This window comes from Saccopteryx leptura, chromosome X, assembly GCF_036850995.1.
Source record: "Saccopteryx leptura isolate mSacLep1 chromosome X, mSacLep1_pri_phased_curated, whole genome shotgun sequence".
Lineage (NCBI taxonomy): Eukaryota > Metazoa > Chordata > Mammalia > Chiroptera > Emballonuridae > Saccopteryx > Saccopteryx leptura.
The window spans coordinates 2658686-2674153 of record NC_089516.1 but is presented as its reverse complement, the minus strand read 5'-3'; the positions used below and the strand labels follow the sequence as shown (position 1 = coordinate 2674153).

General features: G+C 48.4%; 1 non-coding gene across 1 annotated transcript; it reads right to left on the bottom strand.

The window, feature by feature from the left end:
• Positions 1 to 2269: 2269 nt before the first annotated feature.
• Positions 2270 to 2345, bottom strand: TRNAP-GGG (transfer RNA proline (anticodon GGG)). Its single transcript has one exon. It is a non-coding gene; the product is annotated as a tRNA-Pro (tRNA).
• Positions 2346 to 15468: the final 13123 nt, after the last annotated feature.

Below are 15468 nucleotides of genomic sequence, written 5' to 3'. Positions count from 1 at the left end.
GACAGAGTGGACGCACCTGTTGTGGCACAATCTTTGTCTGTGTCGCAGGGCTCAGGGCAAGTTGACATTTTTGTAGGTCAGCCATCTCCTTCCCTTGATCCTAGCGGTCGTAGGACCCCTCAGCAGAGGCAAGGGAGAAAGCAGTGGTTAAATACCTGGCCGTTGCTCGGCAACCAAGCTCTTCTTAGCACCTGAGGCGGTCCCTGAGTGTAGCCAGCAGCTTTGTTGTGGGGCGTGGAGGGAAATGAGGGAGGACTGTGTCCACCCTGGGGCTGCAGAGGCGAGAGATGGAAGAATCCTGCGAGGGGGAAGCCACAGGCGGTGAGAGGTGAAGGCGACAGCAGCTCCTAACGGCCTGGAGATACGAGAATTCAGCTCTCAGATCAAGTGATGGCGTTAGCCCTTCCTACGGGTCACAGCTGTGTGGGAACATAGTCGTGACCTGGGACCTGCAGGCCCACCTGGAAAGCAAGTTTTCAACAGGTAGACTCGCCTTAAGAAAACAGAAGAGGCCTGACCTGTGGTGGCTCAGTGGATAAAGCGTCGACCTGGAAATGCTGATGTCGCCGGTTCAAAACCCTGGGCTTGCCTGGTCAAGGCACATATGGGAGTTGATGCTTCCAGCTCCTCTCCCCTTCCCCCTCTCCTTTCTCTCTCTCCTCTCTCTTCCTCTCTGTCTCTCTCTCCCTCTCTCTCTCCTCTCTGAAAATAAATAAATAAAAATTTAAAAAATTGTATATAAAAAAAGAAAGAAAACAGAATAATGTAGCCTGCAAACTATATATAAAACGCATAGCTCTGGCCTGACCAGGTGGTGAGGCAGTGGATAGAGCATCGGCCTGGGACACTGAGGACCCAGGTTTGAGACCCCGAGGTTGCCGGCTTGAGTGTAGCATCAGAGACATGGCCCCATGATCGCTGGCTTGAGCCCAAAGGTCGCTGACTTTGAAGCCCAAGGTTGCTGGCTTGAGCCCAAGGTCTCCGGCTCCAGCAAGGGGTCACTGGCTGGGCTGGAGCCCCCTGGTCACGGCACCTATGAGAATGCAATCAATGAACAACTGAGGAGCTGCAACAAAGAACTGATGCTTTTGCCTGACCTGGTGGTGGCGCAGTGGATAGAGCGTCGGACTGGGATGCGGAAGAACTCAGGTTTGAGACCCCGAGGTCACCAGCTTGAGCATGGGCTCATCTGGTTTAAGCGAGGCTCACCAGCTTGGACCCAAGGTCGCTGGCTCCAGCAAGGGGTTGCTCAGCCTGCTGAAGGCCCGCGGTCAAGGCACATGTGAGAAAGCAATCAATGAACAACTAAGGTGTTGCAACGCGCAATGAAAAACTAATGATTGATGCTTCTCATCTCTCTCTGTTCCTGTCTGTCTGTCCCTGTCTATCCCTCTCTCTGACTCTCTCTCTGTCTCTGTAAAAAATAAATAAATAAATGAAATTTAAAAAAAAAAAAAAAGAATTGATGCTTCTCATCTCTCTCCCTTTATGTCTTTCTCTTAAAAAAAGAAAAAGTATAGCTCTGTTCTTTCAGCTCTTAACACAGGCGTCTTGCAGACTTCTGTCAGCCACCCCCGGCCACCGTCACAGAGACCCCACCAGGGGCTGAGTGAATCCTCTTCCTGAAGAGTCGCACTGTCCATGCAGCCCACGCCCCTGACCCCCCGACGCACGGGGACTGGTGGCTGTCGCGCTGTGACACCCGTTGTCTGCGCGCCGCCAGGAGAGGGGATGTCTCCAGAGCGAGCTGCCTGCACTCCTCCCGGCGGGCTGCGACATCAATGTCACTTTCTGTCCCGGCAGCCCGGGGCCAGCGCTAGGCGGGGGGTCAACTCTGCCAGGAGGTCGATGGGAGCTGGTGCTGTGAACGACAGGGACCCAGCAAGCCCTTGACTGTGGCTGGAATTCCTTCATTATAGCCTTTCTTTCTGTTTGGTAGAATAGATATTGTTTTGTTTGTTTTTTTTTGGTTTGTTTTTTTTTGTGTACTTTTCCAAAGCTGGAAACGGGGAGACAGTCAGACAGACTCTCGCATGCGCCCGACTGGGATCCACCCGGCACGCCCACCAGGGGGCGATGCTCTGCCCCTCCGGGGCATTGCTCTGTTGCATCCAGAGCCACTCTAGCGCCTGGGGCAGAGGCCATGGAGCCATCCCCAGCGCCCGGGCCATCTTTGCTCCAATGGAGCCTCGGCTGCGGGAGGGGAAGAGAGAGACAGAGAGGAAGGAGAGGGGGAGGGGTGGAGAAGCAGATGGGCGCCTCTCCTGTGTGCCCTGGCCGGGAATCGAACCCGGGACTCCTGCACCCCAGGCCGACGCTCTACAACTGAGCCAACCGGCCAGGGCCAGAATAGATATTCTTATTAACCTCAGACAGAGCCATGGTCTGTTCCTTGTTTTGTTTTGTTTTTTGAGACTGTGTGTTTGTTTAAAAACAATTGATTGCCAATGGTTTCTGACAGGCACAGACCATGCTGGCATATTCTCCTGGTAAACATTCAGGACCAAAAATATATATATATATTGTCAATATATTATAACGTCGGTGGCCTCATAAGGGAACAGAATAAATAAAAAAGAAACCGGTGTTATTTGCAGGGCGACTCATAGTATTTCTGGGACTTACAAGGAGAAGATTATTTACGCAATGAATATCGACGTTGAGCCAGGGAAAGGTACCCACTGCGGTGGACATTAAATGTGGGGCGTCACCACACAAGCAACCTCTCTCGGTCGACCGTGACCTGTTCGTGCTTTGATCTAGTGGCAGGTCAGTTGTATTTCCCTGTCTCTGCATTCTAGAGGGCCCCTCCCCTGGCTCGATGCCCTGCGGTTCTCAGCTCAAAATTCGCGACAATGTCTCCATTTATTCCGCACTGAAGTCTACTTGGTATACGATCTGACGTCGGCTCTGTCGGTTTCGGAGGGGGCGCAGGGCACGGAGCAGATGTTTCCACAGGCTGTGTGATCGCCCCCTGGATTCCGGTCCTCGCAGGTCACCGTGTAAACACGTCGCACTGTTTCTGGCTCTTTCCCCTTCCCGTCAACTCCTCTGTGACAGAGGAGGTGATGACATTATACGCCGGAGAAGCAACGGTCTCTTCCACTGGACAGATACCTGAAAAATAATAATAATGATAATGATGACTGAAAACTAGACCACTCTCTCTCACCATATACAAAAATAAACTCACAAAGGGTTACAGACTTTTGTGGAAAGCCGACGATACATACATGAACCTGTAAGAGACTGTAGGAAATAATCTATATTTGTCAATTATTTCAAAGGCCACTTATTTCGGATGCCACTCATCCATCCAGGGAAATGGAAGCAGAGATAAATATGTGGGACTGTCCCCACATTACAAAGCTTCTGCACAACCAGGGAGACCTTAGATAAAACGAATGGCAGCCTGACCAGGAGGTGGCTCAGTGGATAGAGCGTTGGGCTGGGACGCGGAGGACCCAGGTTGGAGACCCCGAGGTCGTCAGCTTGAGCGTGGGCTCATCTGGTTTGAGCAAAAGCTCACCAGCTTGGACCCAAGGTTGCTGGCTCGAGTAAGGGGTTACTCGGTCTGCTGTAGCCCCCTGATCAAGGCACATATATGAGAAAGCAATCAATGAACAATAAGGAACCGCAATGAAGAATTGATGCTTCTCATCTCTCTCCCTTCCTGTCTGTCTGTCCCTATCTGTCCCTCTCTTTGACTCTCTGTCTCTGCCACAACAAACAAACAAACAAACAAACAAAACCCCGAAGTGCAGCCTCTTAAATGGGGGAATTTATTCACAAATATTACATTCGAGAAGGGCGTGATGTTCACCATGCGTAAGGAACTCATACAAATCAATAATACAAACAAATTGTCCAACCAGGGAGGGCGCTGTAGGGAGGGGGTTAAGTAAGATGTTGAGGGGAATATGGGGGAGGGGGGATGCATTCGGGGTGACCCCAGAATCTATGTAAACACAATTAATTAAATTTAAAAGAAAATAATCCAATCAAAAGATGGGCAGCGGACCTCAATAGACACGTCTCCCAGGAGGGCGTGCAGATGGCCAGTGGCCCTCTGACAAGATGCTCAACGTCACCAATCCCCAGCGAGACTCAAATCAAATCTGCACTGAGATACCCTCACGCCTGTCGGAATGGCTCTCATCGATACATCAGCAAACATCCTTGTTGATGAGGATGCGGACATGAGGAATGTGGACCGATTTACCATCAGGGCACCCACGTTTTTACTCTGCCCTGGTCCCTAAACATGGCGGAGCTCATCCGATCTCTGTCATTTTGCCCGTGAGCCCCGACAGTCAACCGATTAAAGTGCAGCCTCCCCCATCTGCGGTCAGCTACCCTGAGCGTCTGCAGGAAGGGGTCCTTCTGACACAACCTTTTCGGTGACAATTTGCAGACACCTCGGCCTTTTTTTCCCCTCTTATTGCTTCTGTGAGTTGACGGGAGCGTTTTCCGGGGCTCGTGTGACATACAGAATTATAAGAGACGGCATGCAGGAGCCACTGTGAGAAACCAGATGTCCTTTACCCAGCCCACTAGGAAAATACACACAGACACTCCCCCCCAAAAAAAACAAACCGGGAACCGAATTACTAATCTTAATACAATTATTTCTATTAAAATGTCATTGATGTTAGCCTGTTCAAGGGTTTATTTGATGATACCTACATTTCATAGTGTCATAAATTTCCGTTTCTGCTTTGATAAATAGGCATCCATTCGCTCCCCGTTATAAATGTTCTCTGAGGTCCTCAGTCATGTGTCAGAGGACCAAGTTTTTGTCCCCGCACCCCAAGTTTGGAAGGCTGCTGAGTTAGGACATGTTGTCTCCTGGGCCCACTCCCTAAAATAAAAGTTTGGGAAAGGCTATGCAGTGTCTGAGTGGGTTGATTCTAGCAGGTTCCAGAAGCTGAGGATCAGCCCCGGCAGGAACCCTGGAGGAGGAACTCAATCTTTTTTTTTTGGCCGTGGACAAAATCCCGAAGGCACAGATGATATGTTATAGAGCAGGGGTCGGGGACCTATGGCTCGCGAGCCAGATGTGGCTCTTTTGATGGCTGCCTGTGGCTCACAGGAAAATCTTTAATAATAAAAATAATAATAACGTTAAAAATATAAAACACTCTCGTGTATTACAATCCATTCATTTCCTACTACTCATGTTCATGGTTGTGGGTGGCTGGAGCCAATCACAGCTGTCCTCCGGGACAACACCAGATTTTTATTGGATAATGTGTAACATACACGGGTCATTGTATGGCTCTCATAGAATTACATTTTAAAATATGTGGCGTTCATGGCTCTCTCTCAGCCAAAAAGTTTCCCGACAGCTGTTATAGAGGTTTGGGGATTGTTTACTGTTTCTCTTTTGTGTTATTAGCAGTGGCGAGTAGAAGTGGAAATGAAGCAAGAGGAGAAATCCCACGGTGACCGGATATCTGTATATATTATTCCAAGGGAAATGGGACGGGATTTTGTGCGAGCGTAAATACCTTCTTCCGATGGCTACAGTTACCATAGTCCTCACTTCTCCCTGTCAGGAGGTCCGTGGAAACTGTGGCAAGAGGACTTATGAGAATAAACGGCATTCGCCACGTAGGTCAATCCGGTGTCGACGCAGCTGAAATTCCTACGACGCCCGACGGAGGCCACAGGGAAGCGCCGTTCGACGGGATGACGTGTTCGAGGACCTGCCGTGAAGCCTTGGTAACTCCTGACACAAACCCCGTGTTCCCAAAGTGTTGGCGAGTGCGACGATTACTTTGTTGTTCTGCCAGACGACCCTGCCTCTCGTGGCTGAGCCCTTTATGCGAAGATGTTCTCGGTCAGGCGGTTCTGGGTGACTGTTCTCTACCACGAGACGTCTTAGGCCAGGGGTCCCCAAACTATGGCCCCCTGAGGCCATTTATCCGGTCCCCGCCGCACTTCCGGAAGGGGCACCTCTTTCATTGGTGGTCAGTGAGAGGAGCATAGTTCCCATTGAAATACTGGTCAGTTTGTTGATTTAAATTTACATGTTCTGGCCCTGGCCAGTTGGCTCAGCGGTAGAGCGTCGGCCTGGCGTGTGGGGGACCTGGGTTCGATTCCCGACCAGGGCACATAGGAGAAGCGCCCATTTGCTTCTCCATCCCTCCCTTCTTCCTCTCTGTCTCTCTCTTCCCCTCCCGCAGCCAAGGCTCCATTGGAGCAAAGATGGGCCGGGCGCTGGGGATGGCTCCTTGGCCTCTGCCCCAGGCGCTGGAGTGGCTCTGGTCGCAACAGAGCGTCGCCCCCTGGTGGGCGTGCCGGGTGGATCCCGGTCGGGCGCATGCGGGAGTCTGTCTGACTGTCTCTCCCCGTTTCCAGCTTCAGAAAAATACAAAAAAAAAAAAATTTACACGTTCTTTATTTTAAATATTGTATTTATTCCCGTTTTTTTTTATTTTTTTACTTTAAAATAAGACATGTGCCTGACCTGTGGTGGAGCACTGGGTAAAGCATTGACCTGGAATGCTGAGGTTGCTGATTTGAAACCCCAGGCTTGCCTGGTCAAGGCGCATATGGGAGTTGATGCTTCCTGCTCCTCCCTCTGTTCTCTCTATCTCTTTCTCTCTCTCCCCTCTCTCTCTAATAATAATAAAAAAGAATAAATAAAAAAAATAAATAAAATAAAATAAGACATGTGCAGTGTGCATAGGGATTTGTTCATAGTTTTTCTTTTATAGTCCGGCCCTCCAACGGTCTGAGGATACAGTGAAGTGGCCCCCTGTGTAAAAAGTTTGGGGACTCCTGTCTTAGGCATTAATGCGCATGACTCCCAGCGGAGGGCGGAGGAGGCAGTTCTTGTCACAATGAAGACCGAGGGAGCAAGTCTGGGATGAGCGTGAGATGCTGCATTTTTTTTTAAGGAGCTTCCAAATGATGCTGATGGTGAAACCCATGGACCAGAGTTGGAGAATGAAGGTTGAGAACGCAATTCTGTGTGTCTCTGGTACACGCGGTCTTACCGTGTTCCCCAGGGAAAGACAGCTGCGTTGATGGATGGGAAGCCGGCTTATTTTATGCCTTTCCACATTAGCATTAATATTTATTTGACATCTTGTGTTTTGTTTTTGTTTTGTTTTGTTTTCCAGTTTAGGCATGGTAGAGGCATTCAGCTTGCAAAAGGACACTTTGTCTAAGTTGGATGACCTTCTGGTATTTTTGTAACACTAGGTGAAGGAAAACAGAGTATCATATTACTGTAGGCACTTATCACGGGGAGAGAGACCTGCCTCGTGGCAATTTTCCTCAGAAGTCCATAAAATGTTTCCATCCTTTTCAACTACGTCCAGAGAACATCTTCTGAAAAAAAAGCCCATATTTTTTTTTCTTTCTTTCCTTCTTTCCTTCTTTCTTTCTTTCTTTCTTTCTTTCTTTCTTTCTTTCTTTCTTTCTTTCTTTCTTTCTTTCTTTCTTTCTTTCTTTCTTTCTTTCTTTCTTTCTTTCTCTTTCTTTCTTTCTCTTCCTTCCTTCCTTCCTTCCTTTCTTCCTTCCTTCCTTCCTTCCTTCCTCCCTTCTTTCTTCCTCTCTCTCTTTCTTTTTCTTCCTTTCTTTCTTTTCTCTCTCTCTCTTTCCTTCCTTCTTTCCTTCCTTCCTTCCTTCCTTCCTTCCTTCCTTCCTTCCTTCCTTCCTTTCTTTTTTTTCTTTCTTTCTTTTTTATAGAGTATTAGGAGCGGAGATAGTGACAAAAGTCTGTGTAAAGGACCAGGGTTTTCAGTGTCAGCCACGTCCGATAAACAAGCCAAACAAATTTCAATGGCCTTGCGAGAGAGTCGTCTTAATCCTTGTTTGCGGGACTGATTAAAACACGGTTCTGTTCCGTGAACCGTCGAAATTAAATATGGGTGGTCTGTACAGAGAGCCGTTTACATCTAAACTCTTAACAAATAAACCGGTAAGTGATTTGCATTTTATTTTCCTATCTAAGCACCACAAGACCAGAATCCGATTTTATCTGATTTTATCCGATTTTATCCGCATTACTGTCTGCCGTTTTTAGGTAGTTTCTGTCCTCTTGAACGGTTTTGCGTTTTGATGTCACTGATTAAGAAAAATTGCAAAGATAAGGCATGGATAAACTTGAAGGATCTTCCAGCCAGGCAATTCTCTCGCTTTTGTGCTCTTAAAAAAAACTAGGAGTCAGCCTGACCTGTGGTGGCGCAGTGGATAAAGCTTCGACCTGGAATGCTGAGGTCGCCGGTTCGAAACCCTGGGCTTGCCTGGTCAAGGCACATATGGGAGTTGATGCTTTCTGCTCCTCCCTTCTCTCTCTCTCTCTCTCTCTCTCTCTCTCTCTCTCTCTAAAATGAATAAATAAATAAAGTTTAAAAAAAACACAAAAAACTAGGAGTCAGACAATTCAACGTTGGGTTCTGAGGGAGGAGCATGAACAGGTGAGGCCTGTTTTTGACAACTAGTTTAGAGACTATACAAACGTACACTACCTGGCCCCAGCCAGCTGGGTCAGTGGTTTGAGTGTCGGCACAGCGTATGGAAGTTCTGGGTTCGATTCCCAGTCAAGGCACACAGGAATGGCAACCATTTGCTTCTCTCCTCCTCCCTCTCCCAGTTCTCTCCCTCTTTCCCTCCCACAAGCAGTGGCTTGATTGGTTCAAGTGTCAGCCCCAGGGGCTGAGGATAATGTGGTTGGTTTGAGTACGTCAGCCTCAGGCACTAAGAATAGTGTGGTACTTGAGCATCGGCCCCAGGTGTGGCTTGCTGTGTGGATTCTGATTGGGATGCATGTGGGAGTCACTATCTCCCCTCCTAATACTCTATAAAAAAGAAATAAAGGGGAAAAAAAAGAAAGAAAGGAAAGAAGGAAGAAAAGAAGGAAGGAAAGAGAGAGAGAGAAGAAAGAAAGGAAGAAAAAGAAAGAGAGAGAGGAATAAAGAAGGGAGGAAGGAAGGAAGGATGAAGGAAGGAAGGACAAAGAAAGAAAGAGAGAGAGAGAAAGAAAGAAAGAAAGAAAGAAAGAAAGAAAGAGAAAGGAAGAAAGAAAGAAAGAAAAAGAAAGAAAGAAAGAAAGGAAGAAAGGAAAGAAAGAAAGAAAGAAAGAAAGAAAGAAAGAAAGAAAGAAAGAAAGAAAGAAAGAAAGAAAGAAAGAAAAAGAAAAATGCACACAAGACATGAGGAAGCTCTGGTAAATGACTGATTTCTGGTGGCCAACATCATTCTGGGTTTCTGCGGTTACTTAATATCTTCATTGTCACATGGACCCCACATATCCAACAAGGGCACGACCGATGGCCCAGTTTCTGCAGCCGTACGAGGTCAAGGTGGAGCGTGTTTTAAGTCACAGGGAGAGAACTCGTCTGGCAGGGACCCCTCTGGTGGCCGGTCAATGCCGGCACTGGGCGGACCCCTTGAAGACCCCACTTCTCTGAGCAAAGCCTTTGGGGGTGGCAGGAACCCAGGCTCAGGACAGAAGACGGACACACCTGGACAGGTGAAACATGGCGTCCAACTCTCGAGATAGAATGTAGAGAAACATCACTGAGCAGTCTGCTCCTTCGGTCCAAGGGCTTTGTCTCCCTAAGGATTCCGAGGATGGGGCAGTTCTGGCCAGAGAGGGACGCTATCGTCTTCTGGTGGCTCTTACGGAAAAGCCGATGGCTCAGTCGCTGGACAGGAGCACGCTTACGAAGGTGGCGCACGGAGCAAACTGATTTCAGGTGGCAGACCACGCAGGGATGAGGTGCACGCAGCCCAGATGGCGTTTTGCAGACGTGACAGGCGTCAGAAAGAAGGAAGCCAGGTCCCTGAGAGCACCCTCCCCTCCTCGTGCGGCGTGCTGACGGCGTGTACGGGCAGCTCCCGTGGTGGTGACAGGGATGCCAGACAGCCCGCGGTCACACTGCCTCCCGGGAGGGACACACACGGGAACCCTGGAGGGCGTCAGCGAACAGTGCCGCTGTTTCTCATCACACATCCACGCGCCCTGATGTAGAAGGAACTTCCGGTTCCGCTCTCTACCAGGATTTTTGTAAATGCCTGTCGGATGGACGTCATCCAAGGTCATCTCTTAAAAATCTCAAGAATGTCCCCGGTTACACCCTGGTCGGCACATCGCTGGCTGGCGAGCCACGGGCGGCTTTTTGGCCCCCTTGAGGGCGGCTCTTCCACAAAACACCACCACGTGCGGGTGCTCCCTCGATAAGGACTGACTCTACCTCCCCGTCGAGTTTCAGTTTAAAAAAACGTGGCTCTCAAGAGAAATTTCAGTCATTGTCCTGTTGCTATTTGGCTCCGTTGTCTAATGAGATGGGCGTCACGAAGTTATAAAGAGAACTCTCGGTTGATGAAACAAACAGACAACTGAGAAAACAAAAATAAAGAACACTCAAATATTCCTTTGAGGCTAAACCGTCAATGACACTAGCCCGGCATGTATCATATTTCATGCTCGCTTTCTGCTACTTTGTTTCTTCTTCTTCCCACGGGAATAGGGAGCTTAAACCCAAATCCCAAAGCGTCCACAGCCTTTTTATTTTTATTTATTGTTTTGCTTTTTTTGCAGAAATTTTTCCTATGTCTACCATTTCATGAACTTTCCAAAAACATGGATTCCCGAGTTCGTGCAATATATATATTGCATGTGGGGCTCTATGTCACTATCTCCCTTCCTAATACTCTATAAAAAAGAAAGAAAGAAAAAAAAAGAAAGGAAGGAAGGAAGGAAGGAAGGAAGGAAGGAAGGAAGGTAGGAAGGAAGGAAGGAAAGAAGGAAGGAAAGAGAGAGAGAGAAAAGAAAGAAAGAAAGAAAAAGAAAGAGAGGAAGAAAGGAGGAAGGAAGGAAGGAAGGAGAAAGAAAGAAAGAAAGAAAGAAAGAAAGAAAGAAAGAAAGAAAGAGAGAAAGAAAGAGAAAGAAAGAAAGAAAGAAAGAAGAAAGAGAGAGAGAAAGAGTGAAAGAAAGAAAGAAAAATGCACACAAGACATGAAGAAGCTTCTATATATATATACTACATGAACACATTCATTTTCTACCATTTCAAAAATACACCGGTAAAGGGCAAAACTGGTGAGATATTCCAAGAACCGTATTGAACATCGCTGACCCCTGAAGTTCAGAGGGGACATGGAACCATGGGCTGACAGAGAACACAGCTCTGTAGGAGGAGTTCATGGTCACGTGGTACAGGGACATGTAGGAATGGATATGTTTACAGACTGTAAATATATCAATAATGTAGATATAGGATATCTGCATAATACATGCATAAATATATATATATATATGTATAAATAAGAATGTATGGCCTGACCAGGCGGTGGCACAGTGGATAGAGCTTTGGACTGGGATGCGGAAGGACCCAGGTTCGAGACCCCGAGGTCGCCAGCTTGAGTGTGGGCTCAACTGGTTTGAGCAAAAAGCTCACCAGCTTGGACCCAAAGTCGCTGGCTCGAGCAAGGGGTCACTCGGTCTGCTGTAGTCCCCAGGTCAAGGCACATATGAGAAAGCAATCAATGAACAACTAAGGTGTCACAACGAAGAATTGATGCTTCTTGTCTCTCTCCCTTTCTATCTGTCTGTCTCTCTGTCATTGTCACACAGACACATAAAAAGAATGTATGGATACATAATAAGTGTGAATTTTTAATAATATTATGTACATATCGAAAATTTTTTTCCAGATTCAACCACAGTGTGTTCATAATCCAGTTAACGGCAAGATGAGGGCTATATCTTTTTCTTTATTTTTTCAGTTGCATTGACTAGAGTGACACCCATTAACAAAAAAGGGGTCCATCTTTTCAGACTTGAGTGAGAATCTCGATCCCAACACATCTAGGCTGGTTCCGATTGGGTCTTTTTGACTTTGGGTCATATGATGGTTCTGAAACCAAGCCCTTCTTTGGTCAGGGAGTCTGATGTCCTTCTTAACTAAACTGTAGGTTGTGAGTTGCCCTGCAGAGCGTGCGCGGGCAGGTCAGGTCCACCAACACAGTTGAGCTGAAGGTGAAGAAACAGTTCTTCCCCTAGACCAGTGGTTCTCAACCTTTCTAATGCCGTGACCCCCGCAATACAGTTCCTCATGTTGCGGTGACCCCAAACCAAAAAAATAATTTTGGCGGCTACTTCATAACTGTCATTTTGCTACAGTTACGATTCGGAATGTAAATACTTCATATGCGTTATGTATTTTCCAATGGCTTTAGGCGACCCCGCCGGGGGTCGCGACCCACAGGTTGAGAACCGCTGCCCTAGACAGAAATGATTGCAGTTACCAGGAGACAAGGAGAGAGAAGCAGAACAGGTGTTGACCGAATGGCACCCAGCAACGACAGAGACAGGTCACGGACGCCGACCCACCAACCTAACAGGTGGAAATTTTCCCGGTCGACTTGGTAACCGAAGCAATGGCTCTCCTGTCCGGCTCAGGTCCAGCGTGATGACTTCTCATGGACAGACCCTGAGACGGTTGAGGGGGTCCCTTTGGCCACATCCGTCTTTGATTCCTCAAACTCACTCAGAAGGTCACGTGACCCCGCCCCGAAGGACTCCCCCCAAATATTTTCGAGTGGGATCAAAATCCCGGTGCGAGAACAATTAAAATGGCGTGAGAAGCCAGCCTGCCTTGGTTAGAAAGAGCCGGAAAGGCGTTGGAGGTGGGAGAGCTCATGGAAACAAAACAAAACAAAACAAAACACAGAAACTAAAACGAAAAGAAGAAATGAAACATGATGGAAACAAATGTTTCGGCCACACAGACAGTTTCAGAAACAGATCCGACGTGGGTTTAGCAGCCTTATTTGGAATCGCACCTTCAGAGGTGATTTTAACACGGTCTTCTCCTCAAAATCACCTTATTAAGACAGTGTCGGGTGAGGTGACACACACTGTGGCCTGAGCTCGGGCCCCTGGGGACCCTGTGAAGGAGGGACGTCCGCAGGTCTCTGTCCTCCATCAACAGCCCAGCTTAGCTCCTGCAGAGACAGCCTGTGGCTCCTTTTTGGGGTCAGTCTGTCTCGCCTTTAGACTTCCTCTTTTCCTCTGAACTTCCATTTTCCCCGGAGATTCACCCCCTTTTCCCCTAAGAACCTGCCCTTCTCGCAATCTGCTCCCCCCCGTGGGACGGCTTCGGTTTATCATCTCTGTTCCCGGGGACTTTTCAGGTCCGGTTTGCTCCACGACCCACCTCCTGTTTGCCTCTTTGGTCCCCGCTGTCTGTAAACTCCCCTCCGACACCGTCTTCCCAGTGAATCGAATATTTTGGCCACTGGCGTTTTTCCACTGTCCAAATTCCACGTTTGTACATCGTGACTGGGAATAATAATACCAGGGTGTGGACACTCTGAGTCTTGGTCTCTTTTTTTTTTTTTTTCCTCTGTATTTTTCTGAAGCTGGAAACGGGGAGAGACAGTCAGACAGACTGACACATGCGCCCGACCGGGATCCACCCGGCACGCCCACCAGGGGGCGATGCTCTGCCCCTCCGGGGCGTCGCTCTGTTGCAACCAGAGCCACTCTAGCGACTGGGGCAGAGGCCAAGAAGCCATCCCCAGCGCCCAGACCATCTTTTGCTCCAGTGGAGCCTCGGCTGCGGGAGGGGAAGAGAGAGACAGACAGGAAGGAGAGGGGGAGGGGTGGAGAAGCAGATGGGCGCTTCTCCTGTGTGCCCTGGCTGGGAATTGAACCCGGGACTCCTGCACGCCAGGCCGACGCTCTACCACTGGAGCCAATCGGCCAGGGCCTGAGCCTTGGTCTCTAATGACACACCCTCGTTCTCGGTGATCTTAACTAATTCTCCGCTTCCTGCCCTAGTGTGTCTCAACCTTCTCTTGAGTATTTTTGTTTTCTTGGCTGCAGTCTCCTTTGGCCTGGACGGCCGAGCCAAGCAGATCGAAACCTTGAACCATTGCGGTCACGGCATCTCGAATGGATGACCAGGAGGCTGAGGAAAGAAGTGACCAGTCAAGGATTGTTACCTCAGCGCTCTGTGGGGTTTTTTTGTTGTTTTTTTTTTTTTTTGTCTCTAAATAGTCTCTGGTCCCGGCACGGTCTCTACAAACTAAGACAACTGCTGCATGAACTGTTAACGCGTCTTCACTCGACAGCCCTCAGCAGAGCGGTGAGAAGCTTGCGGACTCCTGATTGGCGCACCGGGGCATTCTACTTCCATGAACGGTTGACGTGAACCGGGACCACCAGCGTTTGAATATATTTCAATGACGTCTGGAGAGTGCACCGTGGTCAGAAGGTGCCACTGTGAGTACTTCCATTTCATGAAAACGGAAAGAAAGGAAGGGACGCTTTTATGAAACAGCATAAATCTCGACAAAGCAAGCTGGAAGTAACTCTTGCCTTCTGAGCAGCCCCGGGATTCCAAACACTTGATTTGATGCCGGTTAGCCTCAAAGGCTAGACTCGCGGGACGTCCGCCGATCCAATCCGCAGGCCTCCAGCTTGGCCTGGGGACTTTCCATGGCCATCTGTGTTCTTCTGTGAACCCTCGTGTGGTCGCGGCCAGGGGTCGGCAAACTCATTAGCCAGCAGAGCCAAAGATCAACAGGACGACGATTGAGATTTCTTTTGAGAGACAGATTTTTAAAACTTAAACAGTGCAGGGAGGTACATTCCTTATCGAGGTAGCGCCCGCACGTGGTATTTTGTGGAAGAGCCACACTCAAGGGGCCAAAGAGCCGTGGTTTACCGACCAGGGGATCCCATCCCACAAAAAGATAGTCATTGTCTTACTGTCTTTTTCCTTTTCTTTTTCTTCTTTTTTTTTTTTTTTTATGTTTTTTCTTGGAGAACCGGAGCTTTGGAAACACAGTGAAAACATTTACTTCTCCCCGTTAGAGCGTGAGATGTTGAAACACTCATTTCACAACTTAACCCACTGCTTAAATTACATGGGCAGGATTGCCTAGATTAAATCATACCTCCCAGGAGTGCCGACGGTCTGCAACTTAATGAAGGAGAGAGGCCCGCTGAGAGATATCTCTCTTTCATGTTGCTTCCAGCCGAAGCAGCTCAGGGTAGATCCATCTAGAAGTTCTTTTACAAAAAAAAATAATAATAATAATAAATACGTAAATAAAAGGAAAAGAAGAAAGAATACAATAGCAAACAGTTACATAATAACTCTGCAGGTTATATTTAGTATCATGTTCACGGCGTGCAAAGTAACAGGGGAGGGAGGGGAAATATAATTGCGTCTAGCTCCCTGGTAACACACAGAGCCTGGGCATCGGCCGGCTGCACGCCCCCCCCCCCCACCGGATCCACAAGAAAAGTCTTGTCACCAAACAGCCTCCGTGTGTGTGATGAGACACGGGAAATAAATGTCACGTTCTCATCTCTTATTTTTTCTGCGCAGGACTCAGTGTGGAAGGGAGGGAAACTGGCTCAGACCGCTGCCGTCGCCGAAAGGGTTCTCTTCCACGCTGATGGAGAGTCCTCAGCATCTGTGCCGTCTTGTCTCC